The sequence below is a fragment of the Neofelis nebulosa genome, chromosome 6 (assembly GCF_028018385.1).
Source record: "Neofelis nebulosa isolate mNeoNeb1 chromosome 6, mNeoNeb1.pri, whole genome shotgun sequence".
Taxonomy (NCBI): Eukaryota; Metazoa; Chordata; class Mammalia; order Carnivora; family Felidae; genus Neofelis; species Neofelis nebulosa.
The window spans coordinates 129,141,232-129,151,971 of record NC_080787.1 but is presented as its reverse complement, the minus strand read 5'-3'; the positions used below and the strand labels follow the sequence as shown (position 1 = coordinate 129,151,971).

The 10,740-nt window shown below is 42.2% G+C and overlaps 1 long non-coding RNA gene across 1 annotated transcript; it reads right to left on the bottom strand.

Moving 5' to 3' along the window:
* LOC131514953 (uncharacterized) lies at nucleotides 1-9,611 on the bottom strand. The gene is made up of 3 exons (XR_009263358.1): nucleotides 9,358-9,611; nucleotides 1,485-1,614; nucleotides 1-235 (listed from the first exon to the last, which is right to left on the bottom strand). It is a non-coding gene; the product is annotated as an uncharacterized LOC131514953 (long non-coding RNA).
* Between the last annotated feature and the right edge of the window lie 1,129 nt (nucleotides 9,612-10,740).

The following is a 10,740-nucleotide window of genomic DNA, read 5'->3' as shown; positions in this document are numbered from 1 at the left end:
TTCCACCCGCCCCCGTCTCCACATACTCTCTTTCACACACACACACACACACACACACACACACACACACACAAAACCACGTGGAAAAGACCAACCTGTCAACACTGGTTGATGGGGTGGATTTTCTTTGGTGGAATCAACAGTAGTGTTCAATCCTACTTCCCAGCTGGAGAGGAGCGAGAACAGAGGCTACCATGAGAGAACAGGCACATTCATCCGCTCAGTTTTCCCAACTCTGTGAGGAAGCAGTCCAAGTAATTAAAAGGCTGAAGGTATCTTTGTCTCCACCTCATTTTGCTCACATTATCTGTTGAGTTTCGAGACCCTGTGGATTCTGCCTCCACAGTCTCTCAGAAGTAGACCCCCTCCATCCTATTCCACGACTGGCTGCTTTCCCTGCACGACCTTCCCCATTTGCTGGCAGAACCCAATCTCTCCCACCCCTCAACGTGCATCACACTTTACTGCACCTTCCCAGCTGAGCCCATTCTAACTTGTATTTGAATGTTTTACAAAGCTGCTATATCCCTGAGAGTGGCAGCAGCTGGAAGGGAGGGGGGGGGGCAACTTTCTCCTCAACTCTGCAGATGTGACAAGGCCTTATGCACAAAGTGTTGAGGAAATCTTGGTAAAAGCAAAGAGAGAAGAAGAAAGGGCAGGAAAAGGGAACCAGAAGAAACTAGGAGGGGAAGGGAAGAGATTAGGAAGGGGAGGGGAGGGGACGGGAGGGGAGGGGAGGGGAGGGGAGGGGAGGGGAGGGAAGGGAAAGGAAAAGAAGGAAGTAGAAGAAATCCTCTAGCATTTTTAATTGGGTATATAATAGATCTGTAGTACAAGTATAATTTTATTGACTTTTTTTTCTTTTTTTCGCAACCAGATCCTTATTTTACTTGGAATGGGTATCTTAGCTGTATCATCTAAGCACTTCAATCACATAGCATTTATACAGATTCAAATTCCAGTGTTTAGCCCCATATTTTTCTCTTACTCAAATACCTCTCCTATTTTATTTTTCTTTAGAGGCAATGTTCTGTATCCTTAAGATAATAGAAAAGTGGAGTAAATAGTTTGGAGGTTATTCAAAATAATTTTATTTTCCTGTGTACTTCATTTATCCTTCCTGAGTATCTGAGGGGGTTCAATGGAGGCTAGCATATCATGCATTTCTAAGATAATGATTTTTCTCATTTCTGTGGCTCTGAAAAATCTGACAAGACCCTCTGCAGCTGCTCTGGTTCTAGCCTGGAGTGCGACCATGGTCGGGTGCAAGGACAATGGCAATCTATTAATATCCCCCAGGCCAGCTGTTATCCCCACATGTGCAACGCCCAGGCACTGGGGAAGAAGACTCAATTTTGTCTGCGGCCTCCCCTTTTTGGGAAGGAATAAACTTTGCTATCGGCTTTGGAAGAGCTTATAAAGAGTAAAGGAAATAAATTGTGTTTTATGCAATACATTTCTCACGCAAAGCACCAATGACGGACCCCTTTTATCTATCCTCATGTCTTAAGTAGATACAAAGAACAGGACTTCAGGCTCCGTAGGTTGTTGGTGAACCGATCTATGTGATTTCACTGGAGTCTGCAATGAAAATCAATCTGCCGTGAAAGCGCCCTGTAATTGGGTATAATGGATATAATGAATAGGTAAGACATAAACACATTGAAGAACACATTGGCAAAGTAAGACATAAGAGGGACCAGGGAATACATGTGAAAGGAATTCAGGACAACAAAGCTGGGTGATATTTTAATTTTTAAAAGCACTAATATAGTTGTCTAAGGAACCTGTTAAAAAGAAAATCACAGGCCCAAAATGGCACCACTTAGGCCCAGTCTAAACCAGGGCGTAATACCTAATTGCAGTTTCAACCTGCCCCTGAAACGTAGTCTTAACTAGTCACTCAGGAATTTTCTGATCAACACCAATGAGATAATCTGTCACATGGGTCCTCTCCATCCCCCAGAGGAAGATAGGGTAAGCCAACTAATAAGACCCCCTGTCCTTTCCCTTAAGGTAGCCTTACCTGGAACGGTCTTTGTTTCACTTTTGCTAATAATGTTTTGCTCCACTCTCCTTCCTATAAAAAATCTTGCATTTTGTACAACTCCTTAGAGCTCCCCTCTGCTTGTTAGATAGGATGCTGCCCAAACCATCAAATGCTTAATAAAGCTAGTTAAATCTTCAAATTTGCTCAGTTGAAGTTTTGTTCTTTAACGAACCCCAATATAGCTTGAGAAGGCTCAGTTTACAAATAGGCCATACTCTTCATTATCTCACTTTGAAGTTAGTGCCTTTATCCATAAATACTTGATCGTCTAAAATCAGAAAGGTGGCAGAAACCAGTTTTCTGTGTCAGATTTACTTCCAAGTCATATAATCTTATGTTGGGAAGAGACCTTGTAATCAATCCAGCCTCCTCCTGAGCCCTGGAGCCCCAGAATGGCTTCCAAAACATCTTGAGCAGATGAGCATTTAGGCTTAGCTTGAATTCTTCCCATGACCCTGAGCTAAGCCCTCTGGAAGGCAGCCTTCTATGTTATTGGACATTTTTAGTTCCCAGACAGTTCTCAGGTGAATATTTCACCTCTATAATTTCTATTCATGGATCATGGTTTTGTAATCTGGAGGATGCTAGTTTATAATTTGTAGAGAAGCCATTAGGTAGACAGAGTGACAATCTAAGATGTCCTAGGTCCAAAGAGCAGGGAATTTAAAAAGCTGGAATAAGGGACTGTTAAAAAATAAAACTCAAATGAGTAAATGTTAAGATCTAATTGGCTTTATTAAGTAACTCAAGAATTGGGAAGCACCCCATTTAACAAGGAGAGGGGAGCTCCAAGGAGTTATACAAAATGGAAAGTTTTGATAAGAAAGAGGAACAGAAGTTATTAGCAAAAGAAAAGAAAGGATTACAGGCAAGGTCACCTTCTCTTAGGGGGAGGGGGTTGGGGTCTTATCATGCAGATGACCTCATCTTCCCTTGAATAGAGAGGGCCCCGGTGACAGATTACCTCATTAGTGCTGGGGGGAGGGGTGTGCGGATTTCAGACTGATTGGATTAAAATTTCACTCCTTGAAGAGTCTGAAATTGAAATTAAGTCTTGGTTTTCTGTCTGGAGGGCAAGTGACTCCACCTTGAGCCTGTCATTTTCTTTTTAATAATACATAATTTTATATCCAACAACATTCTTTTTTGGATCAAGATAAATAGCATAACTCATTATTCTAACTTACCTGCGAGGTATAATCAAAGAGTCGGTATACATAGCTAAGATTTAAAGGTACGTCACCACTAAGTACAATGCAATACTTTTTCTAACTAGACTCAACTGTCATCATTCAATTTCTCCTGTGGTTCTAATTTCAGTAACCTCCTCAGCCTGCGAGCAAGCAGGTTAAAGGCTTTGGGAGTAGGAGACATAGGGAAATAATTTTTCCAAGAATTTGTTCCCTGAAAATATTGGGGGATGGCATTTCTCTCTGTTATTTCTTAGCCCAATAAACTTGAGGTTGCAATTGTCCCTTATAATCAGAGGCCTGGGAAGATGTCTGCATTGTTCCAGGCTGGTGTGGAACTTCCGACTTTGCAAACAACACTCTGACACTATACCACTTCCTCTTAGTTCTGAGGTTAAAAGCAAGTGCTTGCCCTAGACAGTCTAGTTAAGATCTTATCTTCTCTTGTTTTTCTTTCTCTGATAGGCTACCCTGGTACTTCTCCTAGGCAGAATAGAAAAGTGCTTTGAGATCTGCTTTCCTTGAGGCTCCAACTGGAAGACCATCAGAAACCTGCCCTGCATTAGTCTCCTGGGGCCTGGGAGCCCCCACTGCGAGTGCATTCCTAACTTTCCTTCCTCACGTCTGGTGGATAACTCACCATGTTCTCCACCTGCTTTGAGTTTGTTCACTTCAAATAATTAGTTCTTTTGTTTTCCTTTCTCTAAACAAAATTTAAAACCGATATATTTTTAAATAGAGATTAGTTCTCTCATAGGCTACCAGTATACTAAATGCCCTTAGAACAACGATGGAGCTTATATTTCATTCACATGCTTCAAAGAATAGAGCAGAATTGAGGCCAGCAATGAACCATAGGAAGCAGTCCAGATACATTTTTTTTTAATCCAACTGGCAAAATTAAACGAGATTATGCTGGGAATCTGAGATATTTAGAGAACTGACAGAATAGAGAAATACCTATTCAAATGCAAAATAATTAATTCTTTTTCTCTTTTAAGGTCAGTGAAGGAAGGTTCTTGCAATTTTTACAACCATTAAAAGAAATCAAACTATGTATCACCGACGCTCATAAATACTTCTCCAGTGTAAGCCTCAAAACAAGTCCCGGGGGCATTATCTTTCACATTTTTACAAGTAAGAAAATGGCCTTGGGGTACCTGGGTGGCTCACTCCGTTAAGTGTCTGACTCTTGATCTTGGCTCTGGTCATGATCTCAAGGTTTGTGAGTTTGAGCCCCACGTGGGGCTCTGCACCGGTGGCGTGGAGCCTGCTTGAGATTCTGTCTCTCCTCTCTGTCCCTCCTTGCGCACATACTCTATCTCTCTCTCTCTCTCAAAATAAAGAAATAAACTGAAAGAAAGAAAGAAAGAAAGAAAGAAAGAAAGAAAGAAAGAAAGAAAGAAAGAAAAATAGCTTAGATAGGAATAGCTGAGACACGCCCATCATCCTAAGGGCCAGACTTGAAGAGTCTCCTGACTTCAGCGCCCAGGCACATCCAGTATAGCACAGCTATTCTGGGGATCTGTGAACATACTTTGGCCTGCTATTCCACATAAAAGAGACCGTTGCATTTGCTTTCTAAACAGTTCTCTCCAAACGTCTTCATCCTACTAAGTCTTTAAATTTTTCAAATGGTTCTCCATGCATCCTTTGCAGGAGATTTCCAAAAATAAAGTCAAAGAGAGGACCTCTAAGATATGTTTTACCTTTAAAACTCTTGATTCTATGCAATTTACACTTTAAAGGGCAGAGAAAAACAGAGACTTAACTACCGACATATTAGGGTACATGAGAGTCCTGCTTTGTGTAAGGCACAGGTTTTGTTGATGAGAGAGCATAAGGCAAGCTGAGAGCAAAGCACAAGCTGAGAGCAAAGCACAAGCTGACAACGCCCCCTACCTCCAAGGTGTGACAAAGGAAAGGGAGAGAAAACCAATGGTTAACGGACAGGGATCACAGTCATGCAGGACGTGAGCCTCCATCAGTTTATAAATATCTTAGTAAGTTACAAGAAAAAGGCAATCTTATCAATAACCTAATTTCCAAAAACCTATAGACTCAGTTTCCTGGAGCCCCTAATACCACCCTCTCCTCCATAGTGATGTGGGAACAAAGGCAAGAAGGAAATGGTTGGTAAAATTAAATTTTCTTATAACCTGCAGCCTATTGACATACTCTAGGAAAATACAGAGTATAACATTTTTCCAGGAACCTCCTACTGTCTTAATGATAATGCTTTGCTAGAGGGAAAAACAACCTTAGCTTGCCAGTAGCTAAGCCTCCAATAATCTTAGTCTTTATCATATGGAAATCCCTTTAAGAAACTCCCTGTTGGGGGCGCCTGGGTGGCCCAGTCAGTTAAGTGTCCAACTTCAGCTCAGGTCATGATCTCACAGCTTGTGAGTTGGAGCCCCGCATTGGGCTGTATGCTGACCGCTCAGAGGCTGGAGCCTGCTTCAGAGTCTGTGTCTCCCTCTCTCTCTGCCCCTCCCCTGCTCACACCCTGTCTCTCTCTCTCTCTCTCTCTCTCTCTCTCAAAAATAAATAAACATTAAAAAAATTTTTTTACAAGGGAATACAAGCAAAAATGAACTATTGGGACCTCACCAAGATAAAAAGCTTCTACACTGCAAAGGAAACAATCAACAAAACTAAAAGGCAACCAACGGAATGGGAAAAGATATTTGCAAATGACATAACAGATAAAGGGCTAGTATCCAAAATCTATGAAGAACTCACCGAACTCCACACCCAAAAAAACAAATAATCCAGTAAAGAAATGGGTTGAAGACACGAATAGATATTTTTCCAAACATATCCAGTTGACCAACAGACAGACACATGAAATGATGCTCAACGTCGCTCTTCATCAGGGAAATACAAATCAAAACCACACTGAGATACCACCTCACACCAGTCAGAGTGGCTAAAATGAACAAATCAGGAGACTATAGGTGTTGGTGAGGATGTGGAGAAATGGGAACCCTCTTGCACTGTTGGTGGGAATGCAAACTGGTACGGCCGCTCTGGAAAACAATGTGGAATTTCCTCAAAAAATTAAAAGTAGAACTACCCTGTGACCCAGCAATAGCACTGCTAGGAATTTACCCAAGGGATACGAGAGTGCTGATGCATAGGAGCACTTGTACTCCAATGTTTATATCAGTGCTTTCAACAATAGCCTGATATGCCCCGATTTGAGAGACCCCCCGAAAACAAACCACCAGAGTCCAGAGTCAAAACCAAGCGGCAAGGGTCGTTTATTGCAGGTTTGAACCCGGTCCTCCGCGCACTCGTTGCCGGTGACGTTAAGAGGCCCCGAGCGAGGATCTTACAGCTTCTTTTATAGACAGGCACAAACAAGTTAGGGATTTTTTTGTGGTTACAGAGCTGTTATTGGTTGACATTTAAATTTGAACATTCAGCAGAACTTGATTGGTTCCCGCCTTTTTTTCAAACCACTCAGCAGAACTTGATTGGTTCCCGCCTCTAGGTCAGAGCACAACCTGGCACGCCCTGGCCGGTTCTGGGAACGGCGGGGGGGGGGGGGGGGGGGGGGGCTGGGGGGGGAGGTCTCTTCTTTGCAGTTGTGAGTACACCTGGTAATTTTTCTCTTAGTCTCTCAAGCCAAATTATGGAAAGAGCCTAAATGTCCATCAACTGACGAATGGATAAAGAAGATGTGGTTTATACATACAATGGAATACTACTAGGCAATGAGAAAGAATGAAATCCTGCCATTTGCAGCAACATGGATGGAACTAGAGGGTATTATGCTAAGTGAAATAAGTCAGTCAGAAAAAGATACCATATGTTTTCACTCATATGTGGATCTTGAGAAACTTAACAGAAGGCCATGGGGGAAGGAAAGGGGGAAAAAAGTTACAAACAGAGGGAGGGAGGCAAACCATAAGAGACTCTAGAATACAGAGAACAAACTGAGGGTTGATGTACGATGGGCAGGAAGGGAAAGTAGGTGATGAGCATTGAGGAGGGCACCTGTTGGGATGAGCACTTGGTGTGGAAGCCAATTTGACAATAAATGATGTTAAAAATAAATAAAATAAAATAAAATTTTTAATAAAAGAAAAAAAGAAACTTCCTCTTGATTTTATCTCCCCCAACTCCATAATGTATAACCAGTCACTCTTCAACCCCAGTGCAGCTCTTTCTGCCCGCAGGTCCTGTCCCTGTGCTTTGATAAAATCACCTTTTTTGCACCAAAGACGTCTTCAAGAAATTTTTCTTGGCCATCAGCTCCAAACCCCCAACACTCTAAAACCTCATCATTGTTTAAAAAACAAAAACAAAACCAAAAGTAACAATGACAACAAAACCTACAAGCTCGGAATGACGTGACTCAGCCCCAGCCTCCAAACTGGGTCTTAATACCTAACCTAACTGCAGTTTCAACTTGCCCCAGAAATTTAGTCTTAACTGGTCACTCGGGAATTTTCTGCTTAGTGCTAATGAAGTAATCTGCCCTGTGGGCCCTGTCCATCCCCACCCCCCAAAAGCAAGATGAGGTCATCTGCATAACAAGACCCCCTACTATTCCCCCCCCCCCCCAAGCAACCTCGCAAAAACAATCCTTTTCTTTTGCTAATAACTTCCTTGCCCCACCCTCCCATCTATAAAAACCTCCCGTGTTGGACAACTCCTGGGAGCTCCTCCTTGCTTCCTAGGTGGGATGGTGCCCATTTCGTGAATTGCCTAAAAAAGCCAATTAAGAGTTTCAAGTCTTCTCTGTTGAATTGTATTTCAATAGTCTCCTCCTTGGACAAATATTAAAACGACCCAGAAATTACTGGGAATGGGAGGCGAGAAAAGAATACAACTAATAAAATGACCTAGAAATTTAAAAAACAAAACCAAAACTCTGTGAGTGTCTCACACTCAGATCATTTAATTAGCCTGGCAAAGAGCTCCCCAATTAAAAGTTTTTCTTCAACTTCCTAAAAAGAACCTCTTCAAAGTTCCCCAGGTAATTCTAATGTGTAGCCGGGACTGAGGGCTACCGATTTGGGGTGCATTGGGGGTGTCTGTGGGGAATTTGGGGAATGGAAGCTGGGCAGAAGACAGCTCAACAACTTTCTCTTCTTGAGAATCCACACTTGTGCTTGTGCAAAGAGATTGTGGGAATAAACTCTACAAGAGGCATCCATTGGCATGAGATTAGGTCCGGGAGTTAGAAGAGTAAGAGTGGATTATGTCCAGAGCTGGAACAGAGCTTTTAAATGAGAACAACCAGGAAATAACGAGAAACCCATGATCAAAACTTTGTTTCCTCAAGGCGCTCAATAAATATTAATTAAATTTCATTGTAACTGAATTGAAATCATCTTAATGGAAAATCATTTAATGGCTTGAATTAAATTGTGTACTTATCACTGTATCCATTTAATCCTGGACCTTGTCTCAAGGATTTAGAAATATTAAGCCCGAGGATCACTGTTTCCTCTTTTTTGCCACTTTGCATTATCTTTCCAGAAGCACAATGAATGGAAAGGCACCCTCTTAGCAAATTCCACACCTTATTTTCACTCCTCATTTAAATGTTACCCTGACCCCATTCAATGAAAAATAACTTTGAGATCTCATAAAATTACCCAATATCCACAAACACAGTGGATAGTTCTTAAGTGTCCTAGGATGAAGGTCCCATGACCATGGGGGAAAAGGATATTTTAATGAAGCATTTTCACTGAACTTTGGAATCTAATAGCACATTAAGAGTTATTCTAGTTCCTTTTTAAAAATCGTAAAATATTTTCCATTCTGATTTAAATATTTCTTTTCTTTAACATTTTTTTTAATATTTATTTATTTTGAGGAGACAGACAGAGTGCAAGCAGGGGAGGGGCAGAGAGAGAGGGAAACACAGAATCCCAAGCAGGCTCCAGGCTCTGAGCTCCTGGCTGTCAGCACAGAGCCTGACGCAGGGCTGGAACCCACAAAGGGTGGGATCATGACCTGGGCCGAAGTCAGACTCTTAACCGACTGAGCCACCCAGGCACCCCTAAATATTTCTTTTCAAGACAGAATGGAGTCAAATATGGATACTTTGTGAGATATAATTAATTGAGATATAAATAATTAATTAAGGAGACTTACTTGAAAATCAAACATGACTTTCCTGAAATATCCTTCCTTGGTGATTGTCCAATCAGCACTTAGAGATTGGTAGCTGTCAGGGCTCCTGGGTGGCTCAGTTGGTTGAGCATCCGACTTGGGCTCAGGTCATGATCTCGCAGTTCACGAGTTCGAGCCTTGCATAAAGCTCTGTGCTGACAGCTTCGAGCCTGGAGCCTGCTTCGGATTCTGTGTGTGTCTCTCTCTGCCCCTCCTCTGCTCATGCTCTGTCTCTCTCTCTCTCAAAACTAAATAAAAACATTAGAAAAAAACAAACAAAAAAAAAGATCGGCAGCTGTAGCTCCAGCATCAGATATGTTTTTCACCAGCTGAATCCCAAGACCTGACCTTTACTGCTCATCTGCTTGTACCCACCAACCTTTGTCCCACATTTGTCCTAAGCTCTTCTTTGCAGGTTACCTCTTAACGAAGGCAAAGATCCTAGCAGCAGAGCATCCATCCCCTGATGAAAACCGAAACTACCCCTCAAGCAGTAATGACTACCCAGATGAAGAGCTCTGATGGCCCGGACCACCTAGACCAGTTTGAGCTTAATCCGTGACTCACCTGCACAGATGGACCATGGAGTGGCCCACAGAGTGAGCAGTAGTTACCTTTACCTCATAATAGTAAAATCTCCGCCCACAGAGGAGCACAGGCCTCGTTTATATGACATAAGAATGTATGTATAGGTGTGTTTCCTTAAGGCACAGGCATGACCTTGTGCCCACCTCGACATATGACGGCTAGGCTCCCCTATCTAAATATTCATTGTAACCCTAAATGAAAGAGACCCAGGCACCCTTGCTTGGGCAGTTATGGCTTTGGACGTTATTGCCTGTGACCTCTTTTATTTGCTGCAAACAAAGTTTCCTTTGTGTGACAACTCCACTGGTGAAGTTTCTATCTGTGACTCACCCGGGAGTGAACTCACGTTCGTTTGGTTGCACTTTCACCAGAAGCCTTCATCGACAAGTAGCAAGACGGGGCAGAATTAAATAGAGCATCCTTATCATCTTTAAGTGGAATAAGATGGCATACGATACTCTGGACTCATTAATAGAATCTGTGGGAATAATGTAATATCTGACCTTTTACTGAAACAATCACAGGGTGTCCTTCATGCCACTATACCTGAATCATAAATTCATCCATTCACCCATTCATCTATTCAACAAATGCTGAGTCTGCCTTACCTGCCAAATGCTGAGAAGGACAAGCTACTTTCGGCTCTCACACAGTTTAATGGGGGAAAGCCCAACAAACATGTAAATAAATGAAAAATCAAGAAAATACCTGTTGTGAAGTTATAAACGGAGGTCACTGGAAGGGCTAATAGGAGCACAACAGCCCTGCACACAGTAA